Below are 20611 nucleotides of genomic sequence, written 5' to 3' on the forward strand. Positions count from 1 at the left end.
GGAAAAAAGACAGGCGTGGAAACAGCCCTTCCGTCCAACGATTCCAAAAGCACACGGAAACCAGGAGGGGACAAGCTGGCTACCTCTCTTCCCTCTGGTCCCTCCCACGTCCTTGGGGGTGGCCTCCGGAAGAAGCTGGGTCACCCTCCTGCTCAACTGCCTTTGGATATTAACCCTTTGTTGGTAATTGGTTTGCAGATACCTCTCTTCCTAGCTGGACAGGTACAAGAGTGCAGCAAGGCCAGTGCAGCGAAACGCTAACTGCAGTGTTTTTCTTAGAGGGCCAGGCAGCCAATATCTTCCACATTCTGCAGGCCATGTGGCCCCTGTCGCAAACACTCAGCTCTGCCACCATGTCGGGAAAGCAGCAAAAGAAATCGTAAACAAATGGGCCCGCCTGTTCCCAATAACGTTTTATTTACGGACACTCCGGTTTGAATTTCATGTAATTCTCACATGTCACACAATATCATTCTGTGGATTTTGTCTTCCATTTGAAATCCACTGGGAAGGGCTTCCGAGGACAGGGGGCGGCAGGTTGGCTGGCCCATCCCCCATCCCCGCAGGGGCGGCACATGGGCATTTTCTTTCGACTTTTTGGGATTTTTCAAATCTTCCCTGGGAACTGTTGGGGAAATGATTTTTTCTGAGTGGGTGGCTTGTCTTTTCACTTTGACTGTTTCCTTATTTTTATAAAACAACATCAACCAAAAAATTTCGTTTAGACCACACGGAAGGTTTTGGTGGCACTTAGCGCCATCTGCCAGCCTTTTCCTTTGGGGTTGGTGAGTGGCACCTTGCTCGCGTCGCCCCCTCCCCTGCGCTGCACTTGCTGCAGCCCCGCTGGAACCCCGTGGACAGCGCGTGGGTGCTCAGAGCGGGGTTGTGCCGCTCCACGCCCCCCAGGACGGCTCTGCCCTTCCCTGCACCTTGGAAAACTTCCGATTCCCACCTCCCTTATGCCATCCCTGACCATCTCCTCCTCTGACCTCCCCCGTTCCCAACCCCCAGCCTCTCCCACCCTCTCCACTGGGTCCCTTTGGGGGCAGTGACAGCCCTCCTGGTTCTGATCTGCCGTCCCCGCAGTCCACATGGAGGGGACTGCAGTCTCTCGGTCCCGGGTTCGCCTCCGGGAAGGGGCTGGGTGTGCGCAGCTTTCTGCCAGCATCACTTCCTGGCTCCATCAGGCCAACGCACTGGCAGAGAAAGGGGGTGGCGGTGGGGGAGGAGGCCCACAGGTGGCACATGGCCTCGGGGAACCCCTGGGGAAGGTCCTTGTCCCAGGAGGACCCCAAGCAGGGGACTTTCCCAGGACCCCCGTCTCCTCCTCCTGGCACAGCCCACCATCTGGCTCTGGGAAAACGGCCTCCTTCAGCTGCCAACCAACTCCATGGTCGGCCCAGGGTTTCTCAGACTGGAAACGGCCCTGCTCAGGGCACAGAGCGAGCGCAGAGCCTTTCTGGTGTCCGGCCTCTCTGTCTTCCTTTGCCCCGGGGATCTCACGCCCCTCTAGCTACCTCCCCTGACCTCCCGTGCGTTTGGTTAGTTCACCCCCTCCCCCACTGACTGGAAACCCTCGGGAGTCTTAGGCAGGGCCCTGTGGGCGCCCTGCAGCCTCACACCATGGCCCCGCTCTGTGGCCTCGTGTCTCCTCTGGTGACAGGTGCGTTGAGCCGTGTGCTGGAAATGCCAGCGGAGAGCCCAGTTCTAGAGCGGCCCTATGCACACCCGGCCCCAAACGCACCCTGGAAGGCAACCTGAGATCCAGAGAGGGGCCTGCAAGCTTACAGAGCCCGAGGCGGCCTGGGCCAGCCTCCTTCTACCACTGTTCCGGGCTCTGGCTCGCTCTCCAAATCCCAGCAGCTACCCCCACCCAGGGAAGGCCACGGCCTCCGCTCTCAGAGGGGGGACCCATTGCCGTCTCTTGACCCCTTGGCCTTCCATTCAGTTTGGCGATGGGGTCTGGAGGTGGGAGGGGCGGGTCACAGCCGCTGGCCTGAGTGGAAACTCTTCTTTGAACTGCAAAGAAGGCATCAGAACAGCAGGTCAGGATGGCGGGGGGCTCCCGGGGGCTGCCTCCCTCCACGGCTCAGGCCCACGTCCCAGCACCCCTATCCCATCCTCACTCACTCACCGCCCACATACTTGAGGGGCATAAACAAGCAAGCACAACTGAGGATGCTTTTCAGTCGGCTGGACCTGTCTTCTGGGATGACCGCTTGTTGCATGGGGGAAAGGCAGCAGAGAGCTTCCTGTGCCTTCGCCACACGGTCTCATCCGTCAGTGCCCCCAGGGGGACAGGTGGCCTGGTCCAGGGCCTGCCGTGGGTCAACACCAGCCAGGGTGGACGTGGGATGGCAGGAACGAACCCGAAAGGTGGCTGGGCAGAATGGAGACGCGATCTGAGAAACAAAAACCTTGGAGGATTTGAACCACCCCGATTTGGAACCTGGTGGGGAGTGGCCACGACAGGAGGCTCGGGAGCTGGTGGAGCCGTATGGGGGTCAGAGCTGCTGGGGTGACACCAGGCTGGAACCAAAGGGTAGGCAGGGCCAGCCCTGGGGACACTGCTCCGCATGCCCTGGGTCCCTCCAAGTGCAGTTGGACCCCCTAAAGTCTGTGTCCCTTCTTAGAGCCCAAGTCCTTTCCCTGCTCCTGCTGTCCAAAGCCACGTGCACTGGCCCCATGCCCAGGGAATCCTGCACAGTCACTGCATGGCCCTTCTGGTCTGGGATTCCGAGGATCAGTGACATTCAAAGTATAAGTTGGGCCGGTGCTGCGGTGTAGTTGGTAAAGCCGCAGCCTGCAGTGCCGCCATCTCATATGGGCATATATCCAGCTCATATCCAGCTCTCTGCTGTGGCCTGGGAAAGCAGTGGAAGATGGCCCAAGTGCTTGGGCCCCTGCGCCTGTGTGGGAGACCCAGAAGAAGCTCCTGGCTCCTGGCTTCGGATCAGCGCAGCTCTAGCCGTTGCAGCCAATTGGGGAGTGAACCAGCCGATGGAAAACCTCTCTCTCTCTCTCTCTCTCTCTTTCCCTCTCCCTCTCCTTCTCTCTCTGTGTAACTCTGACTTTCAAATAAATAAATAAATCTTTCTTTAAAAGTGTAAGCTAGCAGGGCACCAGCACAAGGCGCCAGCTGTTTCCCACTCCAAGCAAGGTCATTTCACTGCCCAACCATTGCTCTCAAGGCGTGAACAAGCGCTGCTTCTCCTTCCCAAAGGCACTTCAGAAAGCCAGGTTGTGGAGCCATCCTTGCGACCTGACCCTCATGTTCACGTCCGTGTGCGGCCCTCAGCAGGTGCCAGCCGCTTGGCCAGGACTGCACCCCGGTTTGGTTAGGAAACTCTTTTTAAGAAAAAGAAATACAGAACACACAGTTCAACAGGAGAATGAGTATGATCTCGGATGAGAAAACACAACAAATCACAGAGTCTTTTTCAAGATTTATTATTTATTTGAAAGGTAGAATTACAGGCAGGCAGAGGCAGAGAGAGAGAGGTCTTCCATTTGCTGGTTCACTCCCCAGATAGCTGCAGCAGCCGGAGCTGGGCTGATCTGAAGCCAGGAGCTTCTTCCAGGTCTCCCACACAGGTGCAGGGGTCCAAGGGCTCGGGCCATCTTCCATTGCTTTCCAAGGCAATAGCAGAGAGCTGGATTGGAAGTGGAACAGCCGGGACTTGAACCTGTTGTGCCCGTATGGGATGCTGACACTGCAGTGGTGGCTTTACCCGATACACCACAGTGCCAGCCCCACAAATCACATTTTAAAGAGCTTACAGCATCACAAACAAGAAAAAACCTAGAGGGAAGAAAACCTGGGACGCTGGGGCACCGGATTCTGTCCCGGTTGCCCCTCTTCCAGGCCAGCTCTCTGCTGTGGCCTGGAGTGCAGTGGAGGATGGCCCAAGTGCTTGGGCCCTGCACCCCATGGGAGACCAGGATAAGTACCTGGCTCCTGGCTTCGGATCGGTGCAGCACGCCGGCCGTGGTGGCCATTTGGGGGGGTGAACCAACGGAAGGAAGACCTTTCTCTCTCTCTCTCTCTCTCTCTCTCTCTCACTAATTCTGCCTGTCAAAAAAAAAAAAAAAAAAAAAAGAATACCCAGGGCGGTTAATGGTGTTGACTTCCAGGCACGCCTTTTTATTTATTTATTTATTTTTTTTATTTATTTTTTTTTGACGGGCAGAGTGGACAGTGAGAGAGAGAGACAGAGAGAAAGGTCTTCCTTTTGCCGTTGGTTCACCCTCCAATGGCCGCTGTGGCCAGCGCGCTGCAGCCGGCACACCGCGCTGATCCGATGGCAGGAGCCAGGAGCCAGGTGCTTTTCCTGGTCTCCCATGGGGTGCAGGGCCCAAGCACCTGGGCCATCCTCCACTGCACTCCCTGGCCACAGCAGAGGGCTGGCCTGGAAGAGGGGCAACCGGGACAGAATCCGGCGCCCCGACCGGGACTAGAACCCGGTGTGCCGGCGCCGCTAGGCGGAGGATTAGCCTATTGAGCCGCGGCGCCGGCCCCAGGCACGCCTTTAAGATACCATTTTCTCCTGAGTGTCGGCCACGTCTTCTTTGATCCTCCTGCTCTGATGTCAACGGTTGTGTGTCATTTTTTTAGGGGAAATAGAAGGAGAATTCCGTCTTCCTTTCTGGCACTGTGCATTGTGTTCTGATTATTGATCATGGAGAGGAACTTCTTTCCTTTCATCCCCTGCTGCTGCTCTTGGTCATGCACCTGTTAAGACTGTTGCCCAGTGTGGGAAAGCCTCCTCCAAATTTCCTTCCTGCTCGGCCCCTCAGTGGATTTTGTAGCCACGGGATTAGCAAGTGTGCTCCAGACGGCACGAAACTTCCGTTCCGGCCAGATCCCCCACTCAGCCACTCACACAGCCCATGACAGCAAGAATGTCCCATAGGCCAGCTTCAGGCTCCGCGCAGTCAAACCTTGCTCCTCCCCCACGGTCCACAGACAGAACGCGGGCTTATTAAAAGCTTACTGCGTCCCTCTTCTCTCTCACTTGGCTGCAGGCTGCAGTAAAACCGTCTTCACCGGCCAGGAGGGGAATCCGGGTGCCGGGGGCAGCAGCCAGCCCAGCTGGGCTTCGCGCACCGGCTGCTTGGAGTGGGTGTATTTCAGCGAGGGAGAGCCGGGCGCCTCCCTGGGGAACGCGGGGTGCAGGAGGGGCTGGTCCAGGGGAGAGCTCCTGGACAGAGGGGCCTCACCAGGGCAGGCCCACCTGGGCCCACCAGCTCTGCCCAGCATAGCTCGGCCCATTCCACCCCGTAGCAGGAAATGCAAGACGGAGGAGACGCAGAGACCCCCAAAGACGTGGCCTCAGTCTCGTAGCTGAAGGCACCCTCACCCTCCAATTTTGGAGACTGGTTTTCTGGGCTTGTTTTGTTTTTTTTTTTTTCCTTTTTCCCCTCTACACAATTATAATATTAACAATCAGGCATTCTCGCTGGAGGGACAGATGATTAACGTCCAATCACCCTGCTCGCCACGTCATAGGCAAATCTCTGGGTCCAGGCGGGGCGGAGCCTGCTTTGCACGCAGGAAGCCCCAGAGCAAGGCGCGCACCGCGCGGCCAGTGCCGGGAACGGAGCAGCGGGTTCAACACGGCGTGAAGCGGTGGCAAACGCCGTAATGAGGGCATTTGTTCTGCTCTGAGGAGCTTTCCAGAACACGGAAATTGGCACGCACGGCGGTGGGCTGGTGAGGGAAATCCAGTCGGCCCGCCCACCCACCTCCTCCTCCCGTTAGAAGGAGAGGGTACGGAACGAGGGGCAGGAGGCCTGTCTGGGCCTGCGCGGGGGAGGAGCCGTGGAAAAGCATTAAACGCTTTAATAATGCTGGCAGTCGTGGCTTCAGCTCGGGTTTGTGGGAGCTTTGATCAAACTCGACTTCAGGCAGGGCCTTGCTTCCCCGGGGGAGGCCCAGGGGAGCAAAACCACCAGGCTGGGAGGGCCCTCGGCAAGCGTCGGATTTCAAAGCCGGCCCGGTGCCTCATAACCCTCATAACCGCTGGTGGTGCTTTGCAGGCAGGGCCTGGCCGTTTCTGGCATTCAGACTGTCACCAAGTTCAGACTGGAAGCAGGTGTGTGTGTGTGTGTGTGTGTGCGCGCGTGTGGGGCTTGCCCCAACCCGATGCGTGTATAAATTGTGAGATTGACGTGGCGACAGGCCAGCACAGGGAGTCCTCTTGGAGATAGGCCAGCACGGGGTGTCCCTGCACACGCCAAAAGGGAAACCAGGCCACCGAGCGGGCACTCTGCTCAGAGTTGGAACACCGCTACCTTAAACACCCCAGCCACTCAGCTGGAGACTCAGTGTCCCCGTCTCTAACCTCACAGCCCTTCCTCCAGGAAGCCTTCCTGGCTGCCCAGGCTGTTTTGATTCTGGTGTAGAGCCCTGACTTCCCCTTCACCGGCACATAGAACTCTGCCCAGGCAGCTCCCAGCTCCCTGCTGCCCACAGCTGGCCCCCAGCCAGCGCTGTAAGAAATATTTGAGTCCGTGATTCCAGCAGCTACCAGTAAAAGTTCAAATGTAGGCTGGGTGTGGAGAATATGTTGTGAGGAATTGGTAAGCACCTCTTCGCTGGTCAGCAGGGCCCCTGCGGCATGTCCTGTCAGCGTGCAGGCCCCTAGCACCCACAGGGCCAGGAGCAGGAATCTAAGTGGACAGCCCCAGCCCGGGGCTGAACCTGCCTCCCATCCCCCCTCCCCTTGGCTCCACCCCACCTGCTCTCCACTCTCCTCCTCCCTCGGCAACCTCCCCTGGGCCCCGGCTGTACACACCGTGGTGTGACCAGACCTTAAGGGGAGGGCTGGGAGAAGGACTCGCTCCAGCCCTGGAAGCAAGGCCGGGACCCCTGGGGGCCCTGCGTTCACAAGCAGGATCGGAGGGAGAGGCCGCAGCTGGGAGTGTGCACGGTCCCTCTGCCCAGGGCGCACGCAGCAGAGTCAGGGGTGGCCCCGGGCCCTGCTGCCCAGCTCTGGGCAGTGTAGGCTTGAAGGCACAGGACCCTGTCTGTCCCCAGCCCTGTCTGAGATGTTCCCGACTGGCCACTCACGCCTGTGGGTAGGCACCGCCCCACAGACACGGCTCTGTCCTGCGCGTCTCCGGCCTCCCCACCCCATCACCGTCGCACGGTGGAGCAAGGCACCAGGCCCCTTCCCGGTCCGGTGCTGGGGATGGACCGGGGAAGCTGGGAGGTAGGGAAGAAGGTGTAGCCTGCTTTGTGCTCAGCATGGACCGACCTCAGCTCTGAGCCAAGTGTTTGGGGGGCGCTTGGTGGGGGGACCCTGGCACAGGGGTCACAACGTTCGAGCATCTTTGGTGGAAGCAGCAGCCCCGCCCAGAGCCTGGCTGAGGCTCTTGTCTCCAGCCCCCGGAGCCTGCTGCGGTGGGAAGACCCCATGGTTTCACGTGTGCCTGTGGACGCCGTGTGCCCGCATGCCCTGCAACTGGACCTGGCACATGGCGAGGCTCAGAAAACGGCGGCTCCACGGGGAGATGCATGCACGTGAGACTGCAATGGGTTGGACGCGCTCCTGACACCAGGCTGCTGCTTCCAGACAGGGCTCACGCGCCACACTGGCCTGGCAGCTGCACGTGTGGGACCCTCGGCCACAGCCCAGCTTCTGGCTGTAAAGATAAAAGGCCATTTAGGATTTCCCATAAATTGCACTCAGGGTCTGGATCAAAGGCTCCCGCCGGGACCGCTGTTTTAAACCTCAGCTCTCAGAGAAGTCAGCGCCGCGGATGGGGGGGGGCGCACTCTCCCTCCGCTGAGTGTGGTGGGCGTCTCTTGGGTGACACGGTGGGCCCTTGCCCCTGGGACTTTGCCCCACTCTGCAGCAGCCTGAGCCCCAGCACAGCAGGGCGCTGGGCTCAGCATGCAGTGGGAGCATCACACACTTCCGGCTGCATGTGCACTGTGGATTCTTTCTTGGCACCTGCCTCCCGCGGGGAACACACATTTGGCCCCTTGAGGTGCTGATCGGGGAGGAGGGTTTCAAAGATCCGTGAGCTGAAGAGGAGGAGGAGGAGGACGAGGAGGAGGAGGGAGGCAGCCAGGAGGACCACCGATAAGGGAAAGGGTGCAGGAGGAGAGGCAGCAGCAGCATTTGACTTGGAGCGGTCTTTTTGTTGCACACCACACACCAGGGTGGCCCAGGATGGCTCGGAGAAGCAAGACCCTGCTAGGTGAGACGGCTGGGGGCTCACGGCAGGGTCTGTGGCTGCAGAAGCTGTCTGCGAGGCCGAGTGAGGGCCGGGCTGCGGTGGTCCTGGGTCTCCCGGCTACAGACACTGTGGAGGGGGAGGCGTTCGCGCCACGCCCCTCCCCCCGGCTTCTCACCTGGGATCCAGCAGCAGAGCCCCAGGAGGGCTGGTGGCCGGGCTCGGCGTGGGGCGTGGGATGAGCAGCCCCTCGTGGGAGTTTGCTGGCCAGCTGGCTACTCAGCACTCAGGAAGGGGCACTCACGGGGGGCACGCGCCTGCCCCTTTGTGGGTTTCAAGGGGCAAATGATGTGCGATTTCAGCCTCTGTTGTGTCGGGGGCTGTTCGAGGTCTGCTTGCGTGGAATCTAAAACCCCCAACTCGGTGCCGAGTCTTCCAAATCGGCCGACTTTTCCTGACTTGAATCTCTTCGCCTTTTCTTTCCTCCTGAAAACCGGTAACAAACCGAGCCCGTGGAGCCACCCTAGCAGGCCTAAAATCACAGCTGGAGAACTGGCAGCGCCTGGAACGACGAGAACTTACACATGACTCCAAGCTGACGTTTTGAAGCCCGTCCTGGGTCTCAGGCCAACAGGCAGCCCACGCTCTCTTTGCTTCTGACACACAGCTGGGGTCTGGGGAGGCATGGAGCCACCCTTTGTTCTTCTGTTCAGGCCAAGAGCTGTCACTCAGGGGTGGGCGCTCGCACAGTGGTTAGGAACCACCTAGGACATCTGCATCCCATATCAGAGAGCCTGGACCCAGCTCTCCTCCAACCCCAGCTTGCGGCTAACGCCACCCGGGAGGCAGCAGATGCTGGCTCCAGCACTTGGGTCACTGCCACCCACATGGGAGGCCTAGACTGAGCTTTAGCCTGGTCCAGCCTTGGTTGATGCGGGCATTTGGGGAGTGACCCAGCAGATGGGCGCTCTCCATCTCTGTCTTTGCCTTTCAAATAAGTAGATAAATAATTCTTTCTTGAAAAGAGTTATTTCATTTATTTGAAAGGCAGATAACAGAGAGAGAAAGAGATTTTCCATCTACTGGGTCACTCCCCAAATGCCCGCAACAACGGGGGCTGGCAGAGGCCAAAGCCGGGAGCCGAGAATTCCACCCTGGTCTCCCATGTGGGCCACCCAAGCTCCTGACCAAGATCCTGGTCATCATGCATTCTTTTCCCACGTGCATTAGCAGGGAGCTGGACCGGAAGTGGAGCCACTGGGAGCCGTTCCTTTATGGGATGCCAGAGGTGTTGCAGGGGGCGGCTTAACCCACTGTGCCACACTGCCAGCCCAATAAGCCATTCTTTTATAAAAAGAGTTCTCACCAGAAGTGCACCAGCCAGGGAGGGGGTCTGAAAGCTGGTGTCAGACCTGGCACTGAGAGCCGTGGGACCCCAGGCAAGTCAGCTCAACAAGCCCGGGCTAGCCTGAGCACAGCGGGAAGAGAACAACTCCACGGCTGGCTCTGGGCTGCTCCGAGAATTCAGTGAGACCGTATGGAAGGCACACAGGGCCCGGTGGGACAAGGTAGCCGGCGACGCTGACGGAATGGCAAGGCGGGCGAGGCGACGGTAGCTGCCTGTGTGCCCGTGGGGGTACAGCAGCGCCCCAGGCCCAACCGGATGCCAGCTGCTGCTGCCGGAAATCCCACCCCGAATGTGTCCTGCCTTTAGCCAGAAGCTTTGATCCCAATTAAAATGCTAATGATCTCCTCAGGCTCCCTGTCTTAACTTTTCTCTCTAGTTATCAATGGCCCTAGAGCATGCACTGGGGGAGGGGCTGAGGAGGGGGGTGCTGGGCCCTGCATTTTCTATGCAGAGTCTGGCGAGGATGGCACAGCCCCCTCCATGCCCAGCTCAGCACACACACCGCCATTGCTTGCTTTACTCAAGGTGCCCCCCTCAGGGCCACCTGCAGCCCCCACCCCCGTTCCAGCCACCACGTCTGTGGTCTCGTCTTCCTCCTGCCTGGGACACCCTCTTGGCCTCCCTGCCCCGTGCTCGCAGGCCTGGCTCAAGTCCTACCTCCTCCAGTCCACGCCATTTCTTCCCTCCACTGCCTCTACCAGGCTCCCCTCAATCCGGTGTCCTTGAGTCCCCAGTGAGGGTCGATTCTGGAGAACGCCCCATGTGCATGCATGGTAGCACTGGGGCTGGGACAGCGCCGTGTGGGACAGACCCAGGCTCCCTGCCGCGACTCTGGCTCTGCCACCATGGGGCTGCGATGCCCCCCAGCATCTGCAAGCCTCCTCCAGATAAGAGACCCCTAGCCTGACAGGTGCACACTGCATAACCTGAGCGTTATCATCCCCATTGGACAGACGGACAAACTGAGTCCCGGAGAAGGGAGCAGACTTTCAGAGCTCACTGGGCCGTGACGGCCGTGCTGGTGCCCCTGCTCCCTGCCCCTGCCCGGCTCCGACCCCCTCAGGAGCAGCTGCCTGAGTCTGCTCCGCCAGCTCAGAGATCCCGGTGGCGACAGAATGGAGAAGCGGCAGAAGGGGATGGATCGACTGAACTGAACCGCGGCTCTCGGGGCTGTGCTGGAGCGGAATTAATCAGCCAGGCCTGGGAACCCGGATGTGTTTAGCTCTTCTCTGCTCCAGCTGCTGACACGGAGGCCTATTAGGAAGCTGACAGCTGTCGCCTCCTGGTGCGGGGAGGGGGCTGGAACGAGGCCAGCCCCGTAGGAGTCTGTGATCCTTCCTCCACAGGTGGGGAAACTGAGGCCAGAGGGACCAGCCGGAGGCCTCTTCACAAAGCACTGCGCGTGCCTGCCAGCCCGGAGCTGACTTGGCCAAGGTGAAAGGCAGGCCAGGGATGGGCGATGTCTGTGGTCATTTTCAGACTGGCTGAGGCCACTCTCAGCCAGGCCTGGGAACCCGGATGTGTTTAGAGGGCTCTGCCCTCTGGACACCAGGAAAACCCCGCCCCCCAAACCGCCCCCAGCACTCCTGCCCATGCCCCCACCCCGGTGCGGAGCAGCGCCTCCTGCCGACCGAGCAGCGCCCACGCACAGTCAAGAGAGGCATGGACAGGCAGAAGGCTCCCCACCAGCGGCGCGAGGCAGCTCCTGGGGGGCTGGCTGAGGCTGCAGAGGCCCCTCAGGGCCCGCCCACGTGTGAGGAGCTGTTCCGGAAGTCATGGCTGTGCTCACCTGCCCCCACCAGCTAGCTGGCAGCTGGCTTCCTGTCTCATCCACCTGTGTGCTGCAGCCCTGGCCAGGACCCTGGGGGCAGAGCTCTCGGTGGGCCTCTGGGACCACAGTGTCTCTGCGGGGGCCACAGGCAGCTGGCCGTGTGGCTGTGCTTCTAGAACGATGCAAATCACATCGCCTTCCTGTCCAGACTCAGCTGGTGCAAGCTTGAAGTCCAGTCATCCACAGGATGCAGCCAGGCAGATGGGTAGGGGAGGGGCGGGGTGCAGCCAGGTGGGATGGGGTGGAGGAGGGGTGGGGTGCAGCCAGGTGGATGTGTGGGGAAGGGCCAGGGTGCAGCTAGATGGGATGTGGTTGGGGGAGGGGCCAAGGGCCAGGGTGCAGCCAGATGGGATGTGGTTGGGGGAGGGGCCAGAGGTGTCCTGCAACCTTGCAGGCTCAAGGCAATGGAGCAATGTGCCCCTTGGAGAAGTTGCCTGGGCAGAAGGGCAAAGGAGACAGATATTTTGTAGCCTCAAAGATCAGCCAGTGGGCTCCTCTAAAGGATGTCCAATGAGAGCAGGTGAAAGAAAGCCCACCCTGGGCAGGAGGAGTGTTGCAGTGGGTTAAACTCCTTGCTATTTGGGCATTCCATGGGGCACCAGTTCAAGTCCTGACCACTCTACTTCCAATCCAGCTCCCTGCTATTGCACCTGGGAAAGCAGCAGAAGATGGCCCAAGTGCTTGGGCCTCTGCACCCATGTGGGAGACCAGGAGAAGCTCCTGGTTTCAGATAGGCGCAGCTCTGGTCCTTGCAGCCATCTGGGAAGTGAACCAGTGGATGGAAGACCTCTTCCTCTCTCCCCCAGCATCACTCTGCTTTTCTTTCTTTCTCTTTCTTTCTTTCTTTCTTTCTTTCTTTCTTTCTTTTTTTATTTATTTGACAGGCAGAGTTAGACAATGAGAGAGAGAGACAGAGAGAAAGGTCTTCCTTCCATTGGTTCACTCCCTAAATAGCCGCCACGGCCAGCGCTGCGCACAGCCTGGGAGAGACCAGACCTGGGACATCCAGTCCAGCAGGAGAGGACGGCAGCCCGTAAAGAATGGCCAAGCTCTAGAGTTGGGAAGGAGGACCATCGTGGCTTCTCCGGTTGGGGCTCCTGGTCCTACCCTCGGGGGGACGCTCAGATTTCCTTCAGCCGCCCTGCGCCAGGGATGAAGGATTTGCTACTCACAATAGGGTGTTGAGCCAGCTGAGACAGCAAGGAGCCAGCCCGTGGTAAATGTCTTGGATCCAGAAGTCAGAGAGGCATTGAGGAATCCTTGGGGCAAGGTCTGCCAGGGAGGGGGCTCCCAACTGCCTTCTGGGACCTTGCAGACCCACAGCTGGAAGGATGCTCAGGCAGGTGAATGGGGCCCCTCTGATTAGGGCGGCTGTGGGCGCTTGCACTGCCTCCATCTGGAGTCCTTTGTGCCTTAAGAGAGGAGAGTGGATGCTGCAAGCTGTGGCCAGGATGACCCCAGCTGAAGCCTGGGACCTAAATCTGCTTCCTGTCCCAGACATTGTCTCTGTGAGAGCTGGGATCTGGAATTAGAGGGTCCTGAGTTGTAGTGCGTTGGCCACTTCCCATGGTGTCAATACCCACCCCACCCCCAGCAGCAGGTTCAAGCTGCCAATGCAAAGTCACGGATGCGGGCCGAAAGGAGACACTGACAATCTTCTTGCAGCTGGGTCCAGCCGGCTCAGCCCGTCTCGGCCTGAGAATGTCCCTGCTCAGTTCCGGCCTGACAGATACCCTCCCGGCCTCAGGGTTGTCACCTGCAGGGCACGAGGGGGCACGGCGACCTCCACATTCCCCACAGGTCATCAGGTAGATACTGACCAGGGCGCTGTCCTTCGTTTTGGAGAACTCTTTGCAAAGAACAAGAGAGCTTTGTATAATCACCCCTTTTGCACTTCCAAGACAGTATAAAGAAAATGCAGGGTGAGCGAGATGAACAGGGCAGAACGGGGTGGGGATGCAGGCTGGGGAAACCCCAGGCTCAAGTCCAAGTTCGTGAGCTGGGAAACCACAGGTCTCAGTTTCCCCCTCTGTGAAAGGGGAGTCCCACTTTGCACCTGGAGACTTGCCACGGGAGTTGTGAAACCCGGGGTACAAAAAAAAAAAAGCCACATTTTCAAGAATCCACACGTGGGAGAAGGAGATGCTGTTACTAAGACAGAAGCTCCACCCAGCAGGTCAGGGCGGCCATCAGAGGACCAAGCATGCTCGAGACTAATCCCTAATTCTGCCTTTCAGTGCTAAAGAGACAGGGGCCCAGAAGAGACTCCGTAAGCCTGAGCCAGGATGGGCAATAACTGCTTCCTGCACCGGCTGGAATTCGCATATTTAATTTGATGGAGCATATAAATTGGCAGTTATTCAAATGAGTGCATTTGCATATCCTGGGTTTAAGGCTATGTGATAATTCCATACCATTTTTCCCCCATAGTGCAGGGCAAGGACATGAGATATTCCTCTTTCTGAGGCTTCTAGAAAGGGATGAACAGGCAGCTGAGTGGACCCAGGACCTGCTCCTGGGTGCACTGGAATTGGGGGGCTGGGGTCCATGCCCAGGAGGTGCCCAGCGGGCCTTCTCTGGAGGACATGAGATGAGAAGGCATCATAGCCACTTCCTGAAGTGTTGGCCATGGCCTCCCAGCTCGCAGCGTCCAGCCGGGGTCAACGCCCTTGACCCTGAGGGTGGCACAGGCCCCAGGCCGGCTCAAGGTCCCAGTGGAACAGGTGTTCTGAAAGCCAGCATCAGCATCACTGGGATCTCATTGGAAAAGCAGATTTTTAGGCTCATGCATGGGGGGGGGGATGGGGGGTAAGGGAGGTGGGGAGGTGTCAGGTTACCCCAGTGCTGGGGCTCACTTCCCAAGGCACAGGCCAAGTCCTCACCCAGTGCCCTTCAGGACTGGGTCTGACTTTGGGGAAGCAGGAGGAAGGCTGGGGTTTCCATGTGAGGGCAGAGGAGCAGGAAGCACCTGTCCTCTGATGTGTGGGGGCCTGGGTGTCAGTGGGCAGGGGGCCGCCGAAGGCTGACCTAGCGAGGCCCTTCCTCCAGGCAGGGCTGGCTGAGCCCAGGCAGGTCTCTGTCTTGCCTGGACTGAGGCAGCGCTGGGTCCTTGCGCGGGATCCAGATAGCGGGCATTGTGCCGATGCAGGCCCTGGCCTGTGCCTTGTGCCTGAGCAGAGCTTCTAGCCGCCATCACTCAGCAGGGTTCCCAAGGTGTCCTCAGGCCAGGCTCTGGGCCACTGGGTGCTACCCAGCAGGGGAGACCCCCAACCACGAGCGCTTTCGGGCAGGAGCTGGGGCTAGGGCAGGAGACCTAATGGGGAGGATCTTGGGACCAAGCAGCCAGGAGGCTGTGCCTGGCCCAGAGGTCCAGCAGTGTTTCTAAAGAGAGTGGGAGCCAGCTGACCAGGGTGGCCAGAGCTTCCCATTTAAATGGAAACAGGGTCCAAGAGGTAAGTGGGTTTGCAGAGGCAAACCTGGGAGTTAATTGAAGGCCACACTCTCTGTAAGGTGGAGACATGGCGGGGAAGAGGGAGTGAGGTTGCGGGGAGGGAGCTGAGAGGGGCTCCTAGGACCCCCCAGGAGAGCGAGGGTGGCCACCTGGACCAGGGCGGGTGGCAGTGGGATGGAGAGAGGAGCGTAGCAGAAGGGGCCCCCTGGCCGGGGAGAGCCTTTGAGCCTTGCGGTGGGAGAGAGGAGAGACTTTCCCCCTGGGGTCTGGCTTGGGCACCTGGGCAGCTGCCCAGCTGCCAGAGCTATGGAACCCTGGGTCAGGATGAGGCTTGGATTTCCAGATTTACCTCGTAGGTCCAGAGATCCGGATTGCCGGGATCTCGACACAGTACCTGGGCAGGGGCACGCCCACCCCGTGCCAAACGGGGAGGATAGGCTGCCGTGAAGAACAGAGATGAGGACTCGCTCAATATCAGGAGGAAGTGGCAGCCAGGGGCGCTGACTCCTCAGAGGGAAACAGGAGAGATCCTGGAGTCGTGCTGGTGAGTCCCAGGGGTGGAACCTGGACGCACATCAGGATGAGGGCACAGGGCTTAAGGTTTCCTGGGACATCCTTAGGTAGAGGCCCAGGTAGGCCAAGGGCAAACATTTCCTGAGAGCTTAGTGTGGTTTGTGATTTCACCAGGTCCCCGGGCTCCTCCTAGTGCTTTCTTGGCCAACCCTGAAGTGTGACCTCATTTTCTCATTCGCAATATGGCTGCTGGAGCTCCAGCTATCATGCCCATATTCCAGATAAGAAAAGAAGGAAGGGTGCAAAGTCATCTGTCTGCTGAGTCAGCCCTCGTTTTGGGGGCTTTCCTGGAGACAGCACCCCAACACTTCTACTGTCAGCTCCTTTTCACTACCAGTGTCTGCCAGATAGGGTGTGCTAGGCAGCTTTGTAGCTTGGCGTTTTGCTCTCAAAGTGGAGAGGAGAATTAATGCTGGATAAGCAACTAGAAATCTGTGTTGCAGGAGAAATTAGCATATTTTCCCCCTTAGATCTTGCTTTTTAAAAATTGAAAAAAAATTGTAAACAGCAGCAAACGAGGTCAAGTTATTAAGAAAATCACGAGTGTCGTAGGCAGAAATCATTTAGATGCAAGGAGCAGAAAGCTACTTGGCAGCCCTAGGTAAGATGGGATTTGTTGCAAAGATTCATGGGCAAATCCCAAGCCAGGGAAGCAGGCGAGCCTGGGAGGGCCAGAAATGAGGAAGCCGGTCCGAGGTTTGGGTCTTCTCGCCCCTTGGCTCTTGGCAAGCGCTAAACGCCCTGACCACCTCGCCTGCTCCTGTCTGCCCGTCTGCCTCTCTCCACCTCTCTGCTTGTCATGTCTCCGTCCCTCTCCCCCGTCCACCTCCCTCTCTCTGTTTTCCTCTCTAGATGGTCAGCCTGACCTGCCGGTTCAAGCCAACAGAATGCGTGTCCACTTCCAAATCCCCCTGCGTTGTCCGGGTCTGCTGCTACAAACACAGCCCCCAGGCTCGGGGACGAGCCCACAGTCCCCAGGCGGGGATGAGCGCTGTCCTGGCATGGCAGAAGGTAGCGCAGGGCGGGAACAGCCGGGCTGGTCCCATCCGTGAAGAGGGAGCCCTCGTGACTTCCGCACCTCCAGAAGTCCCCGCCTCCTAGTGCTATCCATGGGCGACAGTCTCAGCGTGTGGATGGGGGCGGGGTGGGGAGGATGCGTTCAGACCGTGGCGCTGGGATAGAACAGGAGCCGCTAAGCTGGGGCCAGACGCTCACCCACTCCTGTTCAGCCAGGTGTTGCCTGAGCGGGGGTGGGGGCACTGCTCACCAGGGAGCTGGGGTGGGTGGGCTTTGAAGCCAGGTGTCCACAGATAGCTGAGGACAGAGCTGCTGTTCTCTCATTGTACGGAGTCCAGTCTTCGCTTTCCTAGCAGGTGCGTAGAGAAGGCGTCTCTGTAACTCCCTCCCTTCTCCGTGTGAACCGGCCTCCCCCTTCCCAGAAAGACCTGAGGCTCCAGGCTAAGAAACTTCCAAACTCTCCCAGATCCTTGTTCCTCCATTTATTTTCCTCTTCTAAAGACTGCAAAGTGAAAGACAAGTAGGTTACGTCCTTGACCTCAGTGGCTCATAACCCAGGGCACAGTGATTGGCACATCCGTCCATCATTTTCAGCTCAATTGGACTGTTTCGGAAAACCCAGTACATAAGAACTGGCTGCCTAAGGCAGAAGGTGCCGTGAGACCAAAAAAAAGAGAGAAAAACCCAGGATGACATTTATTGGCGATGCTTCCAGACAGAAGAAGGATCCTGGGAGGGACAAGGCAGCAGGGCCCCCGCACTGCGAGGCCAGAGATGGGAATTCATGGACCAAGATGGCCAGTGGCTGGCCAGGACACACTCGAACTTTTGCAAGAAGCACTGACATTCAAAGAGACACTGTAGCTGGCGCCGTGGCTCACTAGGCTAATCCTCCGCCTTGCGGCGCCGGCACACCAGGTTCTAGTCCAAGTCGGGGCGCCGGATTCTGTCCCGGTTGCCCCTCTTCCAGGCCAGCTCTCTGCTGTGGCCAGGGAGTGCAGTGGAGGATGGCCCAAGTACTTGGGCCCTGCACCCCATGGGAGACTAGGATAAGTACCTGGCTCCTGGCTTCAGATCAGCGTGGTGCACCAGCCGCAGCGCGCCGGCCGTGGCGGCCATTGGAGGGTGAACCAACGGCAAAGGAAGACCTTTCTCTCTGTCTCTCTCTCTCACTGTCCACTCTGCCTGTCAAAAAAAAAAAAAAAAAAAAAAAAAAAAAAAAAAAAAGAGAGAGAGAGAGAGAGACACTGTAGGCACGAGGCAAGAGGGAAGTTGATCTGAACAACCCCACTGGGCTTGGTGGCTCCGTCCGAGATGGCCACAGTCCCATCACGCTGAATCCCGACACTGACTGTGGTTTCTCACGCTGCACGGTTGGCCCAGGCAGCCCCTGAGCGTGACAAACATCTGAGAAAGACATCGCTGGCAGAATGAGATCCCCTGGTCGGATGCTGGACGCACAAGATAGGAGCAAGGGCAACAATGAACAATGGCCAAGGAGAACAAACCGAGCTGATAAAATTAAGAAAAATGGTTGAGACCTAGGGGACGATGGCAAATGCTTTGACCAAATCAGTGTGAAATATAACCCCGAGGTTGAATTTCTCAGTCCCTGGGCTGGGATACGCGTCCCTGCTGCAGATCCCAGGGGCACCAGGGCGTGCTCAGAAACTGAATTTCCTCTCGCGGGAGCGCCACAGTATCTCTTTAGCCTCAGAAGAACTTTTTAAAGTTGAGTTTGCATGCACAATGTATGCAAGCTATTTGAAGTTATTTTGAAAGGTAGTTAATTTCCTAGTGTATTTTTCTAAATAGCTCCATTGCGCCACAAACATTTCCAATGAGCACACAAAATGTTCGTGGAAAATGCATATTATGTAAAAACCATGCATGAATTTCAAACTTTTTTTGCACCAAAAACATATCTTTTTTGGGGGGGGGAGCTCTGGCCGTTTATTGCTCCCCGGGGTGGGGCAGAGGTGGGGTGGGGCTCAGTCCTTCTTGGCGGCCGCCTTGTGCATGGCGGCCAGGATGCTGCTCAGCTCCGCGCGCTTCCTCTTGGCACGGATGTGGATGCCCACCCTCTTCTTGATGAACCTGAGCGCCCGTTTGTCCTTGGAGACCTTGAGCAGCTCTGTGGCACGGCGCTTGTAGGGGGCGAAGCCACACAACTCCCGGATCAAGTGCCGCACGAACTTGGTGTGCTTGGTGAGGCGCCCACGCCGGCGGCTGTGCCTCAGCTTGCCCACGTTCTTGGTCACCTTGTGGCCTTTGTTGAGGCCCATGACCATGGGGTAGCGCAGGGCCATGGCTGCAGCTTTCCAATGGCGGCCAGGGCGGAAGCACAAAAACATATCTTTTGGTTCCATTTTCCATGAGTTTTTTGAAATACCCTTATAAATTTCCTCATTCTATCTTTGGCTACTTTTCCGCATAGAAGGAAGTTGAACTTACTCTGTCCAGTTGAAGCATCACCAGTAACTCTGACACCTGCACTGCTACATAGATGACTTACTACATATTTGATTTACTTATTTCAATGTTCTGAAAGGCAGAGAGAGCGTCCCTCCATTGGTTCACTCCCCAGATGCCCACAACAGCTAGGACTGAGCCATGTCAGGAGGACCCCAGAGCTCCAGCAGAGTCTCCCACACAGGTGGCCAAGGGACCCAAGGGTTGGAACCATCATCCTCTACCTCCCAAGATGCTTCTCAAGTCCAGGAGCCTGGACTCAAATCCAGGCCCTCTGACATGGGATGTGGGTGTCCCAAGCAGCGCTCAAATCCTGGTCATGTATCCTACGGAAGTAGCATCCTCACCACCATCGAAGAAAAGGGCTAAGAGGGATCTATCATACATAATCTGATTCGTTAAAGCGGAGACCCGGAAGTGGGTTTTTAGTTACTGTTGAGTGTGTGCTAAGCAGGACGCATTCTTTCAAAACCCTTCCCCCAGCAGAGCGTCTGGAACTTGGAGTAGGTGTAGATGGCTGTGGGTGGGGTGTAACCGAGTGCCAGCTGTGTGCCCTGGCTCTGTGAGCTCCAGCCCTGCTGGGTGGGCTGCCCGGGTGCCTGGCACACAGGCACTCACTTCCCAGGTTACTGGGAGGATTGGTTTCCAGCCCAGAGTTTTTCAAAGAGCTGTACTGTACCCCATTATTCTTGGAAACTCTGCCTGGGGCACTGAGACACCCCATCTGGGGCTCTGCTCAGTTTTGAAAGGAGTCGAGATAACATCATTTGATACCTTCCCAACATGTCAATTACAAAGGGAAGAAACAATTCCAAGTTCAAACACGTTGGGTTCCCCCCCCTTTTCCCCCTCCTTTATGTTCTCTAAGAAGTTCGGACTCATTAATTACAGCGGTGGTAATTATAACCCACTTCTCCTTCTGCAGAGCCCTCTGAGAGCTGAGAGCCCTTTATAAACACGAGCTCATTAATCGTCCCAGCAGCCCTGCAGGTAGCAGGCGGCTCCTGGATCCCTTGGCTGGGGCTGCAGGTGCGCTGGTGAGAGGGGCCCTCTGTGGAGACAGCCGCTTTCTCAGGCACCAAAGACCAAGGTCAGCCTGGGGGGTGTCTGGCTTTGTGGGCATCAGCTATGCTGGCATTACACAGAGCCCTCACTCAGCCCAGCGCCTCTCCATGGCGCCCCCACAGGACGAGGCCAGACACACACAACCTGTGTTCCCAACCCCACACCTCTGCTGGCCAGGGAGGGGGTGACAGCCAGAGGAGCCGAGGTCTGAGAGCCACAGCCGTGGCTGTGTGGCCCGCTGCCGGGCAGCTGCAGCCAGCCTGTGCAAAAGTCTGGGTCGTTAGCACAGCAGCTGTGGCGAGCCCTCCACGGCGGCCCGACCTGCACTCCCTTTCTGGGCACCACCTGCCTTCTTGGTGTGCGCCACAAGTTCTAGGGGGTTGCAAACTTGGAACCAGAGCCAGCCACAAAGACCCAACATGGCTGCAGGGTGCCATGCCGGCAACTTCCCCACCCCTGCCATGTTCCCAACAGTGCCACGCCTCCAATATTTCCAAAAGAGGCAGGGAACCAGGCGATACTCAAAACCTGTCCCAAACTCCACCCTCTTTGAATAGCCAGGCAAGCCCCACCCCAGACTCCACCCCCAGGCCTCCCAATCCTATAAAGG

At 58.0% G+C, this 20611-nt stretch overlaps 1 pseudogene; it reads right to left on the bottom strand.

Annotated features, from left to right (window-relative positions):
- Nucleotides 1-18455: 18455 nt before the first annotated feature.
- On the bottom strand, nucleotides 18456-18872 carry LOC100342342 (large ribosomal subunit protein eL36 pseudogene; annotated as a pseudogene).
- Nucleotides 18873-20611: the final 1739 nt, after the last annotated feature.

This window comes from Oryctolagus cuniculus, chromosome 12 (assembly GCF_964237555.1).
Source record: "Oryctolagus cuniculus chromosome 12, mOryCun1.1, whole genome shotgun sequence".
NCBI lineage: Eukaryota > Metazoa > Chordata > Mammalia > Lagomorpha > Leporidae > Oryctolagus > Oryctolagus cuniculus.